General features: G+C 37.1%; 1 protein-coding gene across 4 annotated transcripts in view; it reads right to left on the reverse strand.

The window, feature by feature from the left end:
• LOC109688742 (filamin-A-interacting protein 1) overlaps positions 1-23,968 on the reverse strand; it is a 250,520-nt gene that overhangs the window by 174,289 nt on the left and 52,263 nt on the right. Inside the window, exon 1 of one of the 4 annotated variants that reach the window (XM_074079412.1) lies at positions 10,261-10,716. The exons of the other annotated variants lie outside the window; for them this stretch is intronic. The gene's annotated coding sequence lies outside the window, so the exon portion shown is untranslated. Of the gene's footprint in view, positions 1-10,260; positions 10,717-23,968 lie in introns of those variants that run through there. 4 annotated transcript variants of the gene reach the window in all.

Consider the following 23,968-nt stretch of genomic DNA (forward strand, 5'->3'; position numbering starts at 1 on the left):
ACTCAACACCTTATATTCTCAGAGTGAGTTCCAGAAGAGCAAAGTGATTAAGAGATTAGGAGCACAGGTTGAGCAGTCCAGTTGCCTGGTCTCACCCCAGAAATGCCACCTGCTTGCTGGGGAGTGCAGGAGATCAATTCCCTCCCCTCCTTAACTGTAAAATATAGAGTAGATGAGACCTGCTCATGAAGTATTTAGTTCCTAATACATAGAAGGTAGTCATTAACTATTAGTTACTATAGTGTTTATTATAATCACGTGCTAGAAAGAATGGTAGACTGAGACTTAAGTTATGATCATTGCTCATACCAACTACATGACTCTTGCACAGAACAAAATCACAGTCAAAACTATGAACCCAGGAAGCAGCCAAGGATCCTTAGTCAATACCTTAAAAGCAAAGTCAGGCAATGACCTTGGGGGTCATTTCACTCAAGACAGATATATAGCTACTGGAAGACGTAGAAAGTCTCCACTACCAAATGTTGGGTGAGTTTAGTTCCAGACCCAATTCCACCTGCAGAGGACTTTGTAGCTTCTGCCTAGTGACTTCCATTTGGGGTGGTACTAGATAACTGATTCTCAACCCTGGATGCAATTTATAATCACATGAAAACTTCCAAAATAGGCCAATGCTTGGGACCTTTCTCAAGAGCCTAAGTATGTACATTTTTAAAGCACCCCAGTAGATGCATATGGAGTGCATCAGGAACCACATGCTAGATGATCTGGTGGTCCTAAGTGAGCTAAGTGTACAGGTTTACATTCTCATCAGTATCCTTGTATGGATCCCAGGACCAAACTGTATAATCATTGAGAGTGTGAATATTGGAACCCCACATCTGCTGGTAATCAGACCAGGGCAAAAGTACCAAGAAAACTAGGAAATCTTACAGAAGTCTCAGATAACTGTTGAATGATCATGATAAATTGTTAATATCTTCTATTCAAGAGACATTATCTAAAGACTTATGTGGAATTTATCACTTAGTTTTGTGGCCAAGAGAAATTCAGAACAATCAAATGAAAAAAGAAGTATTTCCAGAAATCAACCAGTCAAGCCCATTGTCTTCAAAGGATAGAACACTAATGATTTTCCTCCTTTGACACTTCTACACCTTTTTATATAAAGACAGGAAAGGACAAAGGGAGAACTCTGAGTTCTTCATTGCAAGGAAATAGAGAGATCGTGACAATGAAACAGAGAGCTTGATGAAGTGTAATCCATGTCTGCCTTCAAGTTTTTCCACTGGTTTGGAATAAACAAGTTTGTCCATAGAGTAAACAGTACCTTTGCTTCAGGAAGATGTTTAGACTGTCAAGTAAGCAGTAGCACAACTCCTGTGCATTGACTGATAATGAATGTATGAGGATGCAAGGTGGGAAGTGTGTGCTAGTATAGTCTTGACAAGACACTCTCCTTATGCCTTTTTTTGGCAGTCCTGTGGTTTGAACTCAGAGCCTCATACTTGATAGGCAAGCACTCGACCACTTGAGCCACATCCCCAGTCCTTTCTTTAGTTATTTTTCAGATAGGATCTCTCACACATTTTGCTCAAGCCTGGCCTCAGACTGTGATCCTCCTTTATATGCTTCCTGCATAGCTGGGATGTCAGGTATTGCAACCATCCAATACTTTTCAACCTATAGAATTTCTCAGAGGGTAGAGATTCATTCTCTTATATGTGTTTATTCCACATGAAACATTCACTTTCTTGGGATTATTTGATACACTGGAAAAACGGAGTATTTATAGCCACTGGCATAAGAAAAAGCAAAGCACTATCCACTCCATCAAAATTGTATTAGAACTGCTCTCCTTTCACTTTAGACAGTCTGGAAGTTAGATGCCAGACATGCAAATAGAAACTAAAAACTTCCAGCTCCAAATAATCAGACACTTAGCATCATGAAGGCAACTCTTAGTTTAAAATGATAAAAATGACATAACAGATCCAGTAAAATATTTTGACCTTGCTCCACAGTAGCAAACCATTAGCTGAAAAATGTCAGATAATTTCCCTTAAACTATCCCAATGTATTTGTTTTGCTTTGTTTTTGTACCTGGCATCCTAGGTCAGAGGCCCTGATTCCCAGGAATTCCAAAATGCCAGGTCCTGCCACTCACCCCAGTATGCCAATTAAAGAGACTGAGTGGTGGTGAAGGGCAGAGATTTATTAATGTGGCACCATCATAAGAAAAGGGGAAGTAAGCATTTCAGCCCATCTTTAGGGTGCTGACATTCGCGTTAGGCTTAAACACAGGAAGAATTGGAGTAGGGGGTGAGAGGTATACACAATTAAGCAGTCCCAGTCAAAGATGCAATCAGGTTGGTCATTATCTCTGGGTTGGTCAGGCCTTGTCATGATAATAAATTCATTGCTGCTGGGGGGGTAGTTTCAACTCTTCCTAAGAGGTTTATTCACCAGCCCTTGAGTTCCCAGAATCCAATGTGACTGTGGGAGAGAACAGCTCACGGCAAAGAAGATAGATGAAAAGTAGAAGCAGACAGGCTGAGATTTTATCCTGTTTTTAGTTACCCACTGGACATTTGCAGGCCAAGTGAAGAGGTGGTGCTTTTAGCAAAAGTCATTTCTAAGTATCTACTGTATTTTGTCTTTGGTTTTTGCTCATTTATTGTTTTTTTCTTTCATTGTATTTGATGGAACAACTTGCTACCAGATTGACAACTCCTCATCTAAACAAAGTCATTATAAAACAATAAGCCTTTTGTGGAACAGACCTACTATGCTTTTCCTCACTGCCTCCACCATCCAACACACACTCACACAAATACACCAATATTTCTTGAAGGAATATTGCTACTAACAGTTGTAGAACTCCTCTTGAACCCACTTCTCAAACTGAAGGTTTTAATCTGCAGACCATTTCAAATGTTACAATGTGGCGGGGAGGGTTTCTGAACTGTAGATAGGAGCAATAACAGACTGAAACCTCAAAGATATCATACGTTATGGCCACAACAGTAGCCTAATAGATCATAAAATCAAAAGTTCCTTGGCATCCTTGTCTAGGGCATCAACTTAGCATGCAGAAACCAAGAACCGCACTGCTCATCAATAACTGCAAGGCTTGCTCCTGTATTCCAGTGTCCCAGGCCTTGTTCTTCCTGAGCTGTCCACTCCATTGGCCACTGAAGCTTCTGTCTCCACTTTGAGATCCCAGAAAAACAGCCCCTGTTAACTTTTGTACCCTAAGTCATTTTATTCTTTGCCTTTGGTGAATGCTTTACAACTACAGAGGCAGCTGACCCCTTGCACTGCTGCATTCTACACTTTTCATTAAAGTATCATCAGCTAGGTTGGAGCTGTTCCTTGCACAACTGCCTGTGTTACAAAAAATGGCTGAAAATAAGGGCTAAATAAGGTCAAAGTACCTTAGTTTGAATTTTAAATCTACCTGTGGACAATTTACTTAATATCTATAAACCTCATTTTTCTAATTTATAAAATAGAAGTTAAAAATACTACTTTGTAAGGCTGAAGGTCTAACACAATGGTAGAAAGGTTGCCCAGCATGTAGGAGGCTCTGGGTTATTATTATTAGTAATAATAATGCCTGATAGAGTTGTTATGAGAAATAAATTAAATCATTCATGTAAGATGCTTGGCACAATGTACATAGCAATCTTGAGTATATGTTGGCTATTATCATCATTTACACATACTAAATATATTTATATATTAGTATAAATATATTTACATACTAAATATATTACATGTAGTTATATAAAATGTAGTAATACATAATAGCTACTATTATAATTATTATATTATATCATTATATAAGACTTGGGCTTAGCTATTGCAATCATTAGTAGGAACACCTGGGATGCTGGGCAATGATATGGAATGAGCAGAATGTAGGTGGAAGGATGTCCTACCTGAAGTTGAGGGGCCCCTGAGGAATAAACTCTACAGATGCAGCTGGCTTACTTAGGGAGCAGAACAAGCAACAGGCTGTGACCAAAGCAGTTGGTTTGGTGGTGTCCAAACCAGAAGATGATATCTTAACAGTCTGCATGTGAAAGTTAAGGTTATATGTAAGGCCACACCCTGATCCAAATACCAGGCTGCTCTTCAAGCATGTGTCACTTACTGAACAGTTAATGAAACACAAAGAGCCTTGCATACCTCCAGTGTCACATTTCAAGACTTATAGAATAATTAGGAAAAATCTGAACTGAAAAAACTCTTCCTGGCTCACCCTGGTGAGCACACCATCTTTGTTTTCCTTTGGTGTGTGTTGTCGTCACAGTAACTGCAAGACTCCAAATACAGGCCCAGGGTGTCATTTCCTCATGTACTTAGGCTGCCACACTGAAATAGCATTATGAACTCAGCAATGCCTCTTCCTTTCCTGTTGTGCTGTGGTACCTCAGTCAAAGAAGAAAACACTAAAATGAGTTACTCGAGACATAAGCATATTAAAGGAAAAGAAAGTCCATTTATCCCTATTACTGTGTCGCCTTTGACTCATGGGCTTGTTTGGGGGAACTTTATTTTTGCAAAGATCTTTCAGATAAACAATACAAACTGGCAGTAACTTGATTGTCTTGGTGACGTCAGCAGTCTACTGTTTTCAATCAAATCATCTTCTGACTTTAAATCTTTAGAAAATCATTTTTTAAGAATATATTTGGTCAACTCTGATATGTCCATTTCATGGCTTTCTTCCACCTTTTCCTTACAAAGATAAGCTGCAGACACTTATTTCACTTGGGAGGATTGCAGTTACAATGATGACAAAAGCAAGAAAAAAAAAGAGTATTTTCAAGTGCTGACATATAAGATCCTTGGCCAGTGAAGCAATAATTGTCATTTTCATCTATGTTTTAGTGAAGGAGGTAGTAACAGCATTTAAGTAAGACACTAAAACAAAAAATTTCTTGAACCTGAAGCGTTCAATTAAAGTCAGATCACTTGAGACAAATTCTACATTCACTTTAAAAATTCTTTTCAGTTTGTCTTTCACAAGCCTCAGAAACACATAAATCACCCAATATTATGCACGTTGACACCATTTCCCAAAAAAGGAAAAGCAACACACACTTCCTTTTGACTTCTCAGTGTGGCCGGGGCTTAAACAAAAGGTTCAGGGACAGAGAAGCATAGGGTGCTGGTGAGCATCATGTCACTTCATTTCTCTGCCCAGTGTTCCTCAAGTTCTGCAATCGACTGGTTAACAGCCAGCTAAACATGCTCAATTCATGTTTAACTTTCCTTCTAAATTCTGCCACAACAGTCTGCCTGCCCTTTGAACTTAACTGCCTCTGCTACGACCACAAGGAAAGCTGCATTCTGCCTGCAATCTTTCCTTTCTTTCATCAGTGAAAGAGTAGGACTAACCATTTAAGGAAAAAGAAGAATATGATTCAATGTATTTTCCTGAGGCTCCTATATTTTTGTCCTAGAACCTCAATAATATTATGAACTCTGCAAAGCCAGGAAATGTTCATTCCTTCTTTACTTTTGACTTTTTTTCTTTCCTTTCATCCTTCCTTCCTTTTTTCTTCCTTCCTTCCTTTCTTCCATCCTTCCTTTCTCTCCACAGTAAGGTTTTCACTAAAGAATGACAATTCCAGAAGTCAGTTTGGCTTAACATTTTTAGAGACTTTTTCTTTCAACTAGGAAAAAAAATAAAGGAAAATTGACAGTTTCAATCCATAGTTATCCTGCATAAGGTTTATTGCCACTGACACTACTGCAAAACTCCCCCACTTAAAAAGGTGTTTTATATATTTTTGTTAAATACAGTGTGAAGAATATTTAAGCATCCCAGTATATACACATACTTTTCTTGTCATGTTTTGATGAACAGGATTAAGGGCAATGAATAGCAAGAATTCATTTCTGTTTGGTAAGGTAGAAGTTAGCATGACATGACCATTTTGGGCCTTTTCATTTTTATCTGTTACTAGGTTAGTAAAACAAAACAAATAATCTAAGGAAAGAAATGCAGAATGGTAAATTTAATAACATATCCCTCCATGGAAGTCTCCATTGCTATACCTTACCCAGTATAATTGGCTATAGAAGAAACACTCAAGTACTACATATAAACACACTTTATCTCCAATACAAATATAGAAACCGTAGAACAGTCTATTCTGTGGGTGATTTCTTATCCTTTTTGGTAATGCTTCTATAAGACAACAGGCTGCTAAGTGATAAGGAGGGCTTGAAACATAAATTCCATACTAAAATTATTGGCTGCCATTCAAACTGTGTCTGCTTAGAGTACCCAGTACCAAAGCATGTCCCAAACCAGATTCCAAATTTAAACAATCCATTATTCAGCCTTTCCTATGATCTATGAACTTGAGTTCACAAACTATTGGCATCCAAGTATTTTATGTGCAACAAGCATTAAAATGTGGTGATAATTAAATTGTGGTGATAAAGTAATAATGGATTTTTAGGCTAAATTTTAGTCAAAAATTTTTTAGTCTTTGAAAATCTACCAGATGATCGTTTATTTCATTAAGTCATGTAATTCTTAAAACAACCCTATGAGAAGATAGCATTGGTATCATTTTACAGATGAAGAAACTAAGGCATTTTCTGAGGTAACGGTGAGCTGAAATCTAAATCTAGCCTGTCCTGCTTGCCTATGCTCCTTGCCTTTCCTGACTCCTCTTGTTGGTAGATCTTCAAGTCAGATTTAAGGGAACAAAATGTATTTTTACTAGCCTATCCACAGTAACAATAACGTATAAACAGACTTCTCTTGCACATTGTGATGTCGTTTTTCTAAGTGGTTACCAATCTTTTTTTTCTCTGTAATCTTTCCATTGAAATCTATCTCAACCTCACCTGTGCTGCTGCCGTTCCAAACTCTACAAGTTTAAAGACCATGAAGATTTGATAAAAGACTGAAAATGTGTATTAAACAAGCTCCGTAGTATACTAAATCTAAGGCACCTATTTTCTGAAGAAATTCTTGTCTGCCTAAAAAGATAAAAACTCAACTAGAATGTGTAAGCCACAAAGTTTAACTTCTAAAGAATAAGTAAAAACTGTAACCACAGGGAAATAATTACTTAATCAATACATTAAATATTTCACAAATTCCACTGGAAAAATCCATAATGATTCTTGATGAAAACCCATTTAGAAGAGTGGGTTTAACCTCTTTGATCATTTTAGACTATAAGGAGAATGTTTTTCTTTTGGGGATACAAAATAAATTGCTCAAAGGCTTGATTCATGCTTGATCTCACAAAGCAAGGCTACAGGTTTCATGAGCAATTAAAGACAGTACTAAAACATTCTTTTTTTAAATATCCACTGGGGGAGGAGACAAAAACAGTAAAAGGACCATAACATACTTAAATGTTTTCATGTTCAAGACTGGATTCCAATCTATGACCAACAATAAAAGGAATCATGATTCAAATGACTATAAAAGATAACTATAAAAATCTGGCACCAAAAGATGATAAAAGCTATAGTATTTAGAGGATTAGAAATCTAGGTGCACATACCGAAGATATATACCTTTATTTCATTTTTGAGAGATACAGCATCATCTCCACAATTAGGTTCATAAGCATACTTAAAATTGCTTGTCTCTGCATGATAAAACTACAAAGATTTTGCTTAAGAAATTTTGGAGGCAAAATGCCACAGCCATACTTCTAGTTGATTGTCTTGATTTTATTCTCACCTCTACTTTCGCATATACTCATTATCAGAAATCTAAAACCACAAAAGTTAATAGAATATCCATAATATGCGTAGAGCTGAGAATCTCCAAAGCCAAGTGATATTTAGGATAATGCCTGTACATACTTCATAAAATTGTCCCAGATTTAATGAAACAAAGCCTATTCTGAAGTATTCTAACTCTAACAGAGCACCAAACTATCTAAACTAAGGAGTCACTTCCAAAATGTATGGACCAGAAAAACCATTGTTAAGATGGAAGACATTAATCTGGGTCTTAAAGAGTAGACAAGGTCACTACAGGAACAGAGAACAAATGTGTTCCAGGCAGGGAGAATAACACGAGCCAAGAAGAAGCAGTGAAATGTTCACTGGATATGTGTTTGGAGACCAGTACATGATCTGAAATACCTAAAGACAAGAGACTTTGTTGCTGAGTAGGGGGAGTGAGACTGGAAAAGCTAAATAGGTGCCAGATGATGCAAGGTTTTCAAAATACCCAGCCTAGGTGTTTGGCAGCAACTAAGAGTCCCAGTAGATAACTGAAGAGTAGATAGACCCACACAACAATGCTTTAGAAAAATTAGTCTTGTGATCATAGGCAAGATGATTTGGATGGCAATGAAGGATAGAAGGGAACCAGTAATATTTCAATCCAGAAGAAGGATGAAGAGAGAAAGCAATAGAATCTAGCAACTCTTATGGTGAATGGAAAAGGAAAGGTTCCAAAATGACACAAAAAATGTGAACTTGACTGATTAGGAGACCAGATCACATATTCATGAAGAGCTTGACTGAAGTTTATATAGTGGAGGAAACCACTTGGTTTAACCTGATCTCTTCTTGATTCTCAAGAGTAAACTTATAGCCATGAAGACAATTAATGATACTCAAAAATCCACTTCATCGGCAAACATGGCTTTCACTCAGAGCCAAACACTGCTCAGTTATCTAGAAACTGTCCCACTGACTCCAGAGGAAATTACATGCCTAAACCTAATGGTATTTTTTGGCTTTGTGCATGCATTTGTAAGCCAACAATGTGACCCTTCGTAGGATAAAAAGAAGAAAAATGTAAAGCATTTAGTTTTGACTTTTCAAAACTCTTTCAAAGCAAAGATATTTTATCTCTAATAAAACACCAAAAGTTTCTTCTCCAATTTCAGGGTTATCAGAGTGCATATGCACTATAATTTGTACATATTCATTACATATGATTAGATATCCTTACTTGTAAACTAATCAAGTCATCAGAATTACAAAACATAATATATACCCAAATGTGTGTACTATTTCATTTTCCTGAATACATGCTACATAAACTTTGTTTTTCTTAAATAGGAGCATTTACCAAGGAGTTTGTTTGTTGTTTTAGGTTTCCTGTGGTGGGACCGAACCCAAGGCCTCGTGTATACCGGGCAGGCGCTCTACCACTGAGCTACATCCCCAGCAGGGCTTATATATTCTCATTTGTCAATAAACAGTGTGTTCAAAACTGATCATGGATACATTCTTCATGTTGACAAAACAGACTCAAATCATTTCTATCAAAATATGCTTTGATACCTTCTTTGACATTATCCATAGATTAGAACATTCACCCAAATTGACATGTTCACTTAAAGGAATAATCCTCTTATGCAAATTCAGCCCAACTATAGACCACCAGGTACCAATATTAACCACAGCACCAATATATAGCCATAACCTGTCATATGTAATTTGAAATTGTTCACTCTAAGCAAATCTGATAAAATAACATGCAATTCATGGAAGGGGGTTGATAAACCATCATAGGAAATAAGTACTTCCTTCACAGTACTGTAAACAAACTTGTACATACATCCATGCAACTTAAGAAAGGGTTTTTTCTAATAAATTCGGTTTAAGTTTTTAAACATGAGCTCTATTAAATCTATATGAAAGCAATTGCTCATTTTATTTAAAATATATACAGCATTCACTGGAATAGCTATATCCAACAACTGCAAGAGTAGTGATTCAACACCACGCACATTTTGAACAAGTCAGAAACATTTGGGGTGACTGCAGTGTAATGAGGTCAGAACTAGTACAAGGTGGACCTATGTAATCAGAGAATCAGGCAAAAGGAGCCCAGCAAAGCAGCAAGTCAAAAAGCACACCAATACAAAAACCACGCGGGACTTTCCTCACATTTACCACACAAGCTGCTCAGCTACTTTCAATAAATGAAAGCTATTTTACTTCTGGGGGAAATGTTCCTTCCATCGCTCGGCCGTCCTGATTGTGAAACTGTTCCTTGTCATATCTCTGTTACCTGCTGAAGACTAATAACTTGGCAAAACTATTTTGACAGCTAGTAAGACATCAAAAAATTCTTCATTTAAAAAAGAATTGGTGCAATTCTGAGAAACAGATGCAGTTTCTGCTTTTTTTAAAAATAATTTACAATATTATAATAATTCCTAAATGTCTTATCACATAGTAGAGCAGGAAGTCTCAAAGGAAACAGAACAGAATCAGAGAGAACTCTCCTTGTGAAAAGAAAAAATTCTTAAGACAGTAAGTAGCTATTTATTTTGATCTTACCTGATAAACAGCTTGTTTAACCAAGGGTATGTCCTTTATGAAGACGGTTTATCCTTTGAAGAACCTAGTGGCTTGTCCCACAGCCCAAGACAGACTGGAGTCCTGGAAAACTATCCTGCCCAAAAGAATACAGAGCAAAGAGCTTTTCCCACTTTCTTTCCTAGGACTGGCCAATAGCTGAAGTCATGCAGGAAGCAGCACAGAGAAGGGAAAAGCAGCTTCTTCTCCCCAAAATCCCGACCAGCAGGAATTGGAAGTTGTCTATCTCCCACCCAGACTTTTGTTTAAAAGTTTTTTCGACTGTTGCTAGGTGTTGTTGGGTTCTAAGATTAGGTTTCTCCTCTCCGGCTCCCTTCACAACACGGTCAGAGCAATGACTTTGTTGGGAGCTGAGCTCGCGTGTGCTATATTTAACCAGTGTTCTCAGCAAGTCAAGCCTGTCAACAGCTGAGAAGTTTGGAGCCGGCTTTACTCAGTTCCTAGGCAGCTGGGTTATCAGTGCACCGAGCACTGCTCACCCTGGAAAAGACTGCGGGGGAAACCGGCAGACCCTTTTAAGGACCTCTGCTCATTTCACCGAGGTAATTACTGTTTGAAGCTCTTCACTGCAGACCGTGATGTGGGACTTAGGTTTTAAAATCTGAAAAGAAACAGAGCCGGCAGTTGTCTTGGGCAGAGCAATTTACCAATGCAATATGTTTCTCAATTAAGCTCTCTCAGATAAGGAGTCTGAAATTTTTTCCTAATGCTTTTAAAAGTGCACTACCACTGTTGGGAAAATTCAAAGTAGGAGATCATTTCCAAGTACTGTTTGGTGTGTTATACTAATAGCTTGATCACTTATTCGTTCATAAAAGCTATATGCCTGAATGTTACCAAAATCAGTTTACCATAAAGAAATGTCTATACGGTTAGGAAGGAAAAAATATTCTCACTCAGGTAATTCATTCAAGGTAACACCTGGCAAACATTCCAAGAAAACCAGGACTTAAGACACCTCTGGTGGTTGACAAGCTTAACTCGTCCTTAACCCTCCAGTCTCCAAAACCAAAAAAGGATCACTTCTACCCTCAGCTTAAACCTGAAGACTATATCAAGGTTTTTTGGGTTTTCTTTTTTTTTTTTTTTTTGCTTCATTCTAAATCATACAACAGTATGAAACTACCAAGACTAAAAATCATGAAAAAAATGTGTAACTAATTCTTGGGACCATTTTACCAATTTCATATGTTGAAATTAATAGTAAGGGGGACTGTGAGAGGTTCTTTGAGTCGCAGGCAGAGAAAGAAAGAGACAGGGAGAAAGAGAATATTATTGGCTAACAAAGTAGACTATCACCCTGACAAAAATCTCACCAATATTACTATAAATGTTGACAGCCTTCCTGAGATCCATTTTTCAATTTGAAAATACTATTTTTTTAAACCGGCCTTGTAATTCTAGCACTTAGAAGGCTGAGGCCAGCCTGAGTTATAGAGTGAGATCCTGCCTCAAAAAAAAAAAAAATCGGTCTATTATATATATATATATATATATATATATATATATATATATGATACATATATGGAAATGTCATAATGAAACTCCCTGTATACAAACAAAAATGCCTTTTTCCAAAAACAGGAAGGTAAAACATGTCCTATCTGAGGGTTGGCACCAGTGGAATGAGGGAGGATATAGCAAAGGGTGGTGAAAATATTATGTACTCATTTATGAAAATGGAAAAATGAGAACTGTTGAAACTATTGCAGGAATGGGGAGGTAAAGGACAATGCTGGAGGGGGTAAATACACCTATGAAACATTGTAAGAACTTTGACAAGTGTCACAATGTACTCCCAGCGCAACAATAATATAATAAAAAAAAAATACCAAACACAAAACAGGACTGGAGGAATGGCCCAAGTGGTAGAGTGCCTGCCTAGCAAGCAAGAGGCCCTGAGTTTAATCATGTGGGTTTTGTCCTTTGTTCTATTGTTACACTGCATTGCATTAATTGATTATCAGTTGTTAGACTCATCTTCCTTTCCTTTCCTGGGAAAAATCCTATCAGGTATTTAAATAAATAAATAAATAAATAAAAATAAAGATACTTTCTTTTTGACATGCACACTGAAGATGGTCCTAGGAGATACGTAAAGATATGGATTTAAAACTTTAAGAATTTCGTACGTACAATACATAGTCTATGTTCTGAACAATCATATGTCTCTCTGGGAAAACGTACTATTTCACATAGCGTCATATGTCATGTGTGTGTGATGCATGTGTCTTCCCTCTTAAAGAAATGACCTTCACCTTTAAAGCCAGCTGACACCCACACCTCCACCCATCAGGAAACATCTGTTCTTCCCATCCCAGCTATCACACTGATAGTATGCATCTTTCCCCCTTCATTTATTTTCTACTAAACACATGTAAAATTACATTTGTTCAGACAGTCTTTCTGGGTCTAAGACAACCTTGATTTTTTTTTAAGTCTCCTGTTAAGATAAAGAAGCTCTCATATGAAGTTAACTGTCTTTTCTAGAACACTAATGGGTGTTTTAAAAATGTGGCCTACTCACAGCCTCTAACTGCGGGTTCTAACGTGGGTAGAAAGTATATGACTAGGCTATGGAATAATTCAGAGTGACCAGGAAGCTTTTTCAAAGATTACAGAAGGCTGGATAGAGATATTATTCTCTGAACAGTGCACACACTCTCCACACACATACTACATGCAACAGCCCCAGGTAGAAACCACTAAAGAGAATTCTGGGAATGTGTCATTCACACCGACAAAGAGTCCCTCTATTGATGTCTCCAATTCAAAATCAAACAGATAAGAGTATAGCCAAAGTCCAGGTAACCACTGTGCCTATATGGGAGTAGGCAAGTCCATTGAAAGAGTAATACAGTTATTTCTTCTGAAATTATCTAGATAATTAGAGTTTTCAGTTTTGTTTTATGAAAACCCAGTCCTCCACCGTTGTGGACTTCAGGTTAACCTTTGGATTAGCTGTCCATTATTACTGTTAGTTTATTTTTAAACACAGTAGTAACAAGTAAGAACCTGCAGAGTATTTTGTGTAATTAGATAATCACCCAAAATTTCATGTAATTAGATACTCTAGCTAATTGTGCTCTTTAATGACATTATGCATATGTATGTGACTGACACTTCAGTATTCCACAACTATCAGACTATCTGTCTGGCTCTGGCTCTGTCTCTCTCTCTCTCTCTCTCTCTCTCACATACACACACACACACACACACACACACACTCACGCACAAGCATTCTATAAAGTGAATTTATTTTGAAGGCTTTCCCCTCGGGAATGATTATTCAGACTAAAGCATTTCCTACTTAATCCACAGAGGAAGAAGTACCATTAAGAACTATTAAGGATTCAGTTTGTATCCAGTCAGTAAGGAACTGATTTTCAACACATATTGTTAATATATTACTGTTCAGCTGCTTCCTTTCCCACAGCATGAGCATTTGGAGAATCCCAGGTGAACTATTCCAAATGTCAAGGACGAGTCATGATGAAAAAATTTTAATGAGAAGATAGATTAAGACTATCAGTGAGGAGAAAGGCAAATGAATTAAATAAGAATGTTCACAGATTACCTCTGCATCTATTTCTAAAACTAAGTTTTCCTACCTTGTGCATTTAAAAAACATGGTGATTTTTTAAAAGCAAAAAGTTAATGTCATTTAGTATACCAGTAAAGAGAAAACTAAATATTTGCTTCAAAGCAGTGTTTACATTAACAATGGCTGGGGCTGTAGGGGTCTGGTGAAGCAAATTTCCAAGCAAATATGCCTTGCTAATGTCTGTTTCCTGGTCCTGAGATTTGAATATAAGCTCCTGGGTAACAGAGAATATTTGTCTGTTCCTGGCTGAATAGCCAGGTACCATAGTAAGTGCCCAACAGAGAGAAATGAATGAATGGATGAGGAAATTAATGCATTAAAGGCTTAAAGAAAAGATAAAGGATACTTTAGAGCATATGGAAAATGCTTCCAGGCTCTGTGGACAGAATTGGATCATCATTCGCTACATATTAAAGTTGTGGAAAGGAATTCTTAGATTGTAAATTAATTATTTTGATTTTTGAAATTTCTGGCCGAAAGTAATGATGTCAGGATAATTTCAAAAATCGATGAAACACTGTAAGATGGGCAGAGTTCTAAGAACTTGACATATATCGATCTACTTAATTCTTGCAATAACCTTATAATGTAGGTATTATTATTATCCTCCATTTTTTAGGCAAGCAAGCCTAAGCAAACAAATATTAAATTGGCCAAGGTCACACACTTATTATTAAGAGTAGAACCAGAATTTGAACCACAGTATCTGACTCCAAAAATTTGTGTTTTTAACCACTTAACTATTTTTTATATGCAATAGTCGCAGCAGTCTATTCCTTGAAATCTCTGAGAGTTAAAGCATCTAGATTTTACTGTTTTTGAATATGTAAATGCTTTCAATCAATGAAAAGAAATATGTTGTTTTGTTTTGTCTTTGTTTTACAGTTCTGGGGATCAAATCCAGGGCCTTGCACATGTTAAGCAAGTACCCCATGTACTGAGCTGCACACCAGCCCCTTAAAAAGTATACTTAAAATTCCACACCTTTAGAGGCAAATGGGAGGGGGGATGAGATAATTTCATGGTGAGAATATGAAAATAAAGACTCATTGGAATTGAAGTTCTGTTGAATACCAGACAAGAGAAAATTGAACCAAAAAGAAGAAATTGCTTTCAGAAAAAAAAAAAAAGTATTTTTAAGCAAAGGATAGGAGCTGTTTAGCACTCTCTCTAAAACAAGCAATGCATGATGTCTTGTGACAAATGAGTTTACTGCCTAATGAAATTCTAAAATTACATTCTGCAAATATACTTTGGGTCTATGATTTGATAAGCAATTTAAATGTTTATGAGCTATGTTTTCACAACCAAAACTTCTCAAAGATACAATCAGGAAAAAACAAAGAACAAGAAAAAATCAGTCAATGGAGGAGAAATCATAATTAGCTAGTTATTTATCATCAAAATGATGTTGCATTGTACTAGATATAATTAGATTTTACAACTAGAAAATACTTGTATTTTCTATTAATCTATTTATGCTTCTATTTAGATTTTACAAAACTGTTAAAGAAACAAAGTTTGCCTTATCAACAAATATTCATAAGGAAGTAAGTACTTGTTCTGCTAATAAAGTAAATACTATCACATCTACAAATATTCATTTAAAAAATTAATTTTCAACCATTTCAGAAAAAAGCAGAGTGAGAATAGGTCTTGGTGGTGGTGGTGGTAGTAGTTTATTTGATTGTGTGGTTTCGTTTTGTTTTTTGAGAAAGGATCTTGCAAGTAATACAGTCCAGTCTTGAACTTGTGATCTTTCTGCCTCAGCCTCCTGAGTGCTGGAGGTGAGTATAAGAAGTAAATATTATTTTTGCATTTGCTTGAGCTAAGTAAGCGCTTACATGCATGCATTAAGCATTACAATTCTCACTTTCCTACCTATGTGCTTGAAAATAAGTGATTAAATAAGTTATTAAAACAACCTTGAAAGCTATTACAAGAACATATTCTTTGGATATTTACAGATCACAAACATCCTACTTTTCAATAAGATCAGATAATATTCTCCTGAACAAATTTCTTGCTTCCTTTCCTATGCCAGAGTCATGCCCCACTCTTTTCTTTACACTCTAATTCTTAAATATGCATGGATGACTTTCAATTTTTTTAAAGGGAGATGAAACTTTTACTGCCCAAGAAACAGACATAGAATCTGAAAGGCAGTGATTGGGCACAAAGCCACACAGAAAAATGCGTTTTTCCCCAAAGCTTGTAAGTTTATATATAAATACTATAGATTACTCTGGTGAAGAGAATTTCTTGAATGTAAAGTCATTAAGATTTCTGATTCTAAAGTCAGACAAAGCTAGTTTAAGTTCTGATTCCATTATTTACTACATGTCTGAATTTTGCAAACTTTTAAATCTCCCCTAATCTTCTATTACTTCTTCTATAAGATTAAGAAAGGAACTTGAGACTATTCACATGAGCCAAGCACTAGATAACCTCTGAATGTTGTGTATAATTATATGGATAAATTGTGGTAGTCACACATTTGTGTACTACACAACACTGAGAATGAAGAAAATACAGCTACACATAGCAACATGGATGCATCTCTCAAAATATGAAGTGAAAGAGGACAGACTCCAAAAGCACACTTTATGATTCCTTACTTTTCAAGCTAACTCAAAACCAGACCAAGTGATCTATGGTATTGGAGTAAAAATAGAAGTTACTACAACTGGGTGGTGAACATACAACTGGAAATGACCACAAGGAAGGATCCTGTGGCATTAGTTATATTCTGCTTCTTGATAATTATACCATTGTATTTAATTTGTGAAAATTAATAAACTTCAAGGGAGGAGTGAGGATAGGTAAGACACCTAAAAAACTAGCTAGCATTTGTTGCCCTTAACGCAGAGAAACTAAAGCAGATACCTTAAAACAACTGAGGCCAATAGGAAAAGGGGAACAGGTACTAGAGAAAAAGTTAGATCAAAAAGAATTAACCTAGAAGGTAACACACACGCACAGGAAATCAATGTGAGTCAACTCCCTGTATAGCTATCCTTATCTCAACCAGCAAAAACCCTTGTCCCTTCCTATTATTGCTTATACTCTCTCTTCAACAAAATTAGAGATAAGGGCAAAATAGTTTCTACCGGGTATCGAGGGGGTGGGGGGGAGAGAGAGTGGGTGGAGTGGGTCTAAGGGAGGGGGTGGGTGCAGGGGGGAGAAATGACCCAAGCATTGCATGCACATATGAATAATAAAACAATAAAAAAAATTAATAAACTTATGTTTTGTGTGTTTTTCTGTTTGTAGGTTGTAAATGAAAAATTTAAACACTGAGTCCTCGCCTCCTAAAATATTTACAGATGAAATAATATGTCTGAGATTTGCTTTAAAATAATGTATTGTTGGAAGAGAAAGAGAAGTGGGTAAGGGTATAAAGAAACAAAATTGGCCATCAGGTAACAGCTGTTGAAGCTGGAAAATGGATAAGCATGATGCTTTTCTTTCTATTTTCATGTAGGCTTTAAGTTTTCCATAATGATATGTATTTAAGGAGTGCTGATAGTGGTGCATGCCTATAATGTTAACTACTCAGGAGGCAGAGGTAGGAGGATCACAGTCAAAGGCCAGCCCCATGTAAAAAACATAAGACCCTATGTGAAAAATACATAGAGCAAGAAGAGATGGGGTTGTGGCTGAAGTGGAATCACAATACCCTGATTTCAAATCGTAGAGTTATAGCACAATACCAACAAATAGTGCCTATTACGTGGCACATAAGTAGACATTCAGAAGATATTAATTAGTAATATTATTACTAATATCATTATGACTACCATCACAAAATATCTACGAACTAAACTCTTTGGATCCAACTAAGCCTTTACATAGATGTCACATGGAATCCCATTGGTACTTTGAGATAACTAGAAGAGAATTAGATTTACAATATTAATATGCACTATCAACAATTGAGATAAAAAAAAAATTAAACAAGAAAGGCCAGGCATGGTGGTGAACACCTGTGATCCCAGCTACTTAGGAGGCTGGCCCGGGGCAAAAAGGCAAGACCCTATTTGAAAAATAACTAAAGCATAAAGGTCTAGGAGCATGATTCAAATGGTAGAGGACCTACCCAGCAAGTGCGAGGACCTACCCAGCAAGTGCAAGGCCCTGAGTTTAAACCCTACTAGCATTAAAAAAAAAAAAAAAAAAAAAAAAAAGCAAGAAAAAGTAAGGAACCTGGAAGGGACTGCCTAAGGCAATTAGTTCATAAACCACAGGAAAATAGGCTTTTTTCTCACTTTCATTTAAAAAAGAAAACCTCACCAGCATATCAACAGAGTAAAACAGCCAGGCAGAAAAAGCTGCAGACCCACAGAGGTGGAAGCAGGAAATGTCATCACAAAGGGCAAGCACTCAGGATGCAAAGCTCCTGGGAGAAATCTCAGAAAGTTTGGATTTGGCACTCATTCACAGCTGAGCAAGCCCTCATGTCTCAGTATTTGCAGTTTTTACTTCCTTCATCTGAAAAGATGGTGTAATAAGTCACCTCTTAGGAGAAACGGAACAAATAACCAGAGACAGGAAATGAAGAAATATTGAAAACTTTGTGTCTTGAAAGTTTCCTTTTGGTCACCTACCTTAAGGACTGTGAGGTAAGCCAACCACATGTTGAAATAATGGAGAAAATTCTTTAAAAAACTTTAAAAGCCTTATGTTGACTAAATAGAATACAAAGATAAATATACAAACTGGAACCATTAGGTAGAGTGAGACAATAAAAAAAAGTAAGTGAAAATTACAAAACAGTAAATTTTTAAAACAAAAGTTACCTTTATTAGATAATTACAAGTTCCTTGTTGACTCTTTAGCCATTAAAGGGCAAAATAGTTTCTGCCAAGTATCAAGGGGGTAGGGGGTAGGGGGGGAGAGGGAGGGTAAGGGACAGGGTAGGGGAAGGGGGGAGGGAGGGTAAGGGACAGGGTGGGGGAAGGGGGAGAAATGACCCAAACATTGTATGCACATATGAATAAAATAAATAAATAAATTAATTTAATTTAATTTAATTGGATTGAATTATAAAAATAAATAAAATAGCATTATAGAAGAGTATTAAATTATTTAATGAATTGGAAAGAAATTCACCAAAAGTTAATTGAAAATGGAAGATAATAAAACAGCATTAAGGTATTATGGTGGTATGATAAGTATAAATATAGATATCAATCTTCCTCTCTATACCAGGCATATGTATCTGTACAGAAATACAAGAACACATACATATGTGTATGTTGTATATATCCGAACTACATAAGCCATAACAGTTTCAATGCTTATCTTTCCTTGTGTTTTCTTGGCTTTGTGTATTGACATTTTGTTTTCATGACGGGAGACTAAAATCACTCAAAATCATTTATTACCATTTATTGGGGTGATTTTCCAATATATTACTGAGGTAGAGACTTGAAGGTTTGTGCTTGGTATACCTTGTCTTTCATGTGACTACCACTTAGGATGTCCATGAATTTGCCTCAGGATAATGTAATAATTAAGCAAATGAACACAACTGAATTTTATCTGGTGTGGGTCTGATACTCAATTTCATTAACTTAATCCTTTTTAATATTTGTTCACAGGAAAAAGAAAGATCCCTTCATGATTCTTCAACATGAACCAAGGGTAAACCATGCTGTATCTGGGTTTCTCTGCTTTTTTATCCTTACAAATGACTTCACTCTTCATAACACTACAACATTGCATTTGCTTCTCCAGCCTTCTTCTGGGACATTTCCCTTCTAACCATAGATTGTGTTTGGGTTCTATCTGAAATCTGCATGGTTCAGGAAGGAGGTATTTTCTCCTTTAGTGTTTACCTGAGGAAAGAGTCTACCCATCCTGCTCAAGTGCAAGAGGACAAAATATTTTGTGTTTTGTAAGCAAAAGCTGGGGATATCACTACCTACCTGCACATGAAGCTTGGGAAAACCCCAATAGTGAGATGATTTTTTTTAATGATTTAATCCCTCTCAGCCTATTTTCTTAAGTGGCAGGTGTTTGTGATGGAGTTTAAACTCCACACTCCACCACAGCTCTGCACCTCTACCACCACCATACCAGAGGTGATGGGGAGTCAGTGTCCTTGAGAGGAAATGGAGCAGGAGAAGACAGAGGACGCAGTGGTAGGACTGGAGGAATGGCTCAAGTTGTAGAGAGAGACTGCCTGGCAAGCATGAGTCCCTGAGTTCAAACCCCAGCACCACAAAAAAAGAAAGAAAGAAAAAGAAAAGAGAAAGCAGCAGTTCTTTTGGGTTCAACCCAGTCAATTTCCATTACCTAAAATTATTTTCATTACCTAAAATGTGTTACTTGTTATAAGCTTTGTTTTTAACGTAAACACCTTTTTGGTAAAACATATTTTATTAGTTAGGTTTTTAAACATAATTCTAAACTGTTGAAAACATTGTCAAATATGTGAACATAAGAAAGAAGGAATGTTTCTTTTCAAAAATTGCTGATTTAATTAGTTGTAGCCTTGCTAAAGGGAAAAGAAATGTTACAGTTCTGAGGCCAAATTTTTTTGTTTATGCCAACAAATACTATTCCAGTGGTCTATGTGTGCTTGGAAGTTCTGTCATCTGTAAAACAGGTATATTAGAATGTAAATTGACCAACAACTTTGTCAGAAAATGAACATGCACACATTATGGAAGCAATGGCTATATCTACACACCAGATTATAAAGCCCAAATGTTTTCATACTATAAATAAGTAGATGAGAAGGAAAGAACAGACTCCAAAGATGGGGTTGACAATGAGTGGTGACAGGAGTATAGCTCATTTTTGTGTCAGTTCAGACCTGTTGACAAGAACACAGGCTTAACATGACCAGCATCCTCAGGAAAACCTAAATTTCACGCTTGCCTTTGTGGATTCAATTAAAATCTGCTTTAGAATTTATATAATAAACAAATATGGAACACTTGTTGTGTCAAGGCCCTTGAAGGCAATGTCTCTTAATTGAGAGAAACTTTGACTTCAGGGGACACTGGGCAATGTCTGGAGGCATTTTCAGTTGTCCTAATTCGTTGTTGGAATGGTATCCAATGTGTGAAGGCCAAGGGTGCTGCTAAATAGCCTACAATGCACAGGACAGCTGCCCCAAAGAAGAAGTTCACTGGGCCAAAATATCAATAGTTCTGAGGTTAAGAAACCCCGCATTGGTAGATTAAAAATAATGGTAATAATCAGACAAGAACTTCTCTATAGAGCTTAGATTCTGGCAATGGCAATAAGGCAGATACATTAAAAAAAAAATGGGCAAAGCAAAAGCACTATAAGAAATACAGAGAATGCTGGTTGTAATGGCTCGTGCCTATAATCCCAGCTACTCAGGAGACAGACATAGGGAGGATTACAGTTTGAGGTCAACCTGCACAAAAAGTTAGCAAGACCCTATTTCAACAAATAAGTCAGGCAAGGTGGTAAAAGTCTATAATCCCAGTTACACAGGAGGAATATGTAGGAGAATTGCAGTCTAAGGCCAGCCAAAGTGAAATCCCTCTCTGAAAAACAAACCAAAACCAAAAAAGGGTTGGAGGCATGGCTAATTTGGTAAAGTGTTTGCCCAGTAAGTGCAAAGCCCTGCGTTCAAACTCCAATACCACCAAAAGAAAAGAGAGAGAGAGAAAGAGAGAAGAAGGAGGAAGAGGAGAAAAGGAAGAGGACACAGGAGGGGAGGGGAGGAGAGGAGAGGAGAGGAGAGAATGTAGCTCAGTGGTAGAGTTCTTGCCTTGTATAAGGCCTTGAGTTTGATCCCCAGCACCAGCAAAAAATAAAAATAATAATAAAGTTGAGAAATGTATAGATGAAAAATTAGCTTTAAGATCAGGAAAAATTTTGAAAATAAAAAATATTATTGTAAATATCCATCTTAATATTTATAATTCCTTTCTAATATTAGCAAGTTAACTACCAAATGTCTATACTAGCATTTGCTCTATTCTTGCAGATATATTAAATTCTATGGGAAAACACAGCTGAGTAAAACAACTACTATTCTTTGGATCTCAGAGCAGACTTAGATCTCTAACTCCACATGAACATTATCAAGACTTCATTCTGTCACAAGTGCTAATTTTGTGCAGGCCACTTTGTGAGGCACAAGACTAAACAGGCAAGGTTCCTGCTCTTCTAAAGCAGACAGACAAAAATCAAACTAACAAATATATGATTTCAATGTGACTTCTGTTTCCAAAAACCTTGGACCATAGCCCAATAACCATGAAAATCTCCTCACACAAATCACCTAGAAATTCTAGCTAAAACAGCACAAACATTGTTTGAGAAGCCTAGCTGAACATGAAAGAAACGACGGAAAGTCCTAAGGAACAAAACCAGAGAGAACTGAAAACCAGAGCAGCAAGTGTGGGCTGACAATGAGTTTCTTTGGGGCATGGGGCTATATTAGTTGCAGAAACCCATAGGTTTGTGCTGGCCATCGCTCAAGTGGCAGAGTGCTTGCTAGCAAACAGGAAGCCCTAGGTTCAATTTCCCAGTACCACAAAAAAAAGATTTTAATGACAAATTAAGGATAGGACATGAAGCCTTGGGCCCACAAAGATTAGGTTCCAAGTGTTGAGGATGTAACTCAGAGGTTAAGCTCCTAGTATGCATAAGACCCTGGGCTTAATCCTCAGCAATGCAAAAATAAACAGGAGGAGGAGGAGAAAAATAGCCTATGCTCAGAATTCCTTACCACCAACCAATTTTCGGTAGGTTTGATGAGCAAATACACAGCCACCATGTTGAATAGGAAGCCCCAATCCAAGATGCTGAGATAAGAAGCTCTAGATTGGCAATCATCACAAAACACCTAGGAAGGGAAGTGGTTATGCGTAGAGTTAGACCCTTGTGACCAGCTGTGTCTGTTCTGGGCCTGTGGTGAAGGCTTTGCCTTGCTGCTTCCCATCTGTCCATCCTTCTGCATTTCTCTTTGCTCTTGGCCTCACTGCCTGAGAGTAGACTTCCCAATTAAAGTGCAGTACCTAAACTTTGGTTCAGCCTCTGCTGTCTTGGGTACCTGAACTAAATTAGGAACTCCCACAAGAGAAGGCCTATGTGAAGAGTGCCTTTCTATGCTGGGACCTGAAGGAAAACAAGGCTATGTAGACAACCTAAGGGCACAGTAATCCTGGCACAGGAAATAGTATGTCCTAAGGCTCTGAAGTGGAACAGAGAACAGAACCTTCAAGAGACATAAAGGCAATGGCAGAGGATGGGAGAGAGAACAGAGGTCACAGGCCTGGACCTGGTCCACAGCTATGTGTGTGTTTTCTTAAATTAATTACCAAACATTGAAAATAAGGAGACACCATGTGATTATTTGTGGATTTTGAAAATATCTGTGAGCAAAGGGCCTGCTTTCTTACATGGCAACAGGCAGTAGACTACCTCCCTGAGACAAAACCTTTGACTGTCCCAGTCCAGCCTTTTCATTCACTTATGTTGTATGTTTATCATCTATGGACACTTGAATTTCTAGCTCCTAACTAAGGATCTTATAGACTATGGTATGAAACAAAGAATAGCTCTTTAAGGACTTCAAGCAAAGAAATAATGTGATCTGCTTTGTGTATATTCCACTCACTATGTGAAAAATAGATTGGACCGACAACAGTGGAGGGGGAGTTCAAGAATGATATATTCTTTTGTAAAGAAATGATGTAACTTTTGTAAATGCCACAAGGTACCCCACCCAGCACAAAAGAAAAATAGATTGGAAAGGACTAAGAATGGAAATAAAGGTACAAATGTGACTATTGCAGGAATTCAGGTGAAAGGTTGTGGTAGCTAAAAGAGCAGTAGCAATGGAAATGGAACAATGTAGGTGGATTCAAAGTGTGTCATAGAAGCAGAAAATATATTTGCTAATAGATTGGATATTAAGGATAAGGGAGAGAATAAAAATGACTTGCATCCTATTATCAACAACTTGAGCCTTCTGTGGCCAACAACTGAAAGAAATCCTCAGTACCTGGAGAATTTAACATGTGTGGGTTACACAGAAAAGAAGCTGTAATGCCCTGAAGGAACTTGAAT

The sequence above is a fragment of the Castor canadensis genome, chromosome 1 (genome assembly GCF_047511655.1).
Source record: "Castor canadensis chromosome 1, mCasCan1.hap1v2, whole genome shotgun sequence".
In the NCBI taxonomy this organism is placed as follows: Eukaryota; Metazoa; Chordata; class Mammalia; order Rodentia; family Castoridae; genus Castor; species Castor canadensis.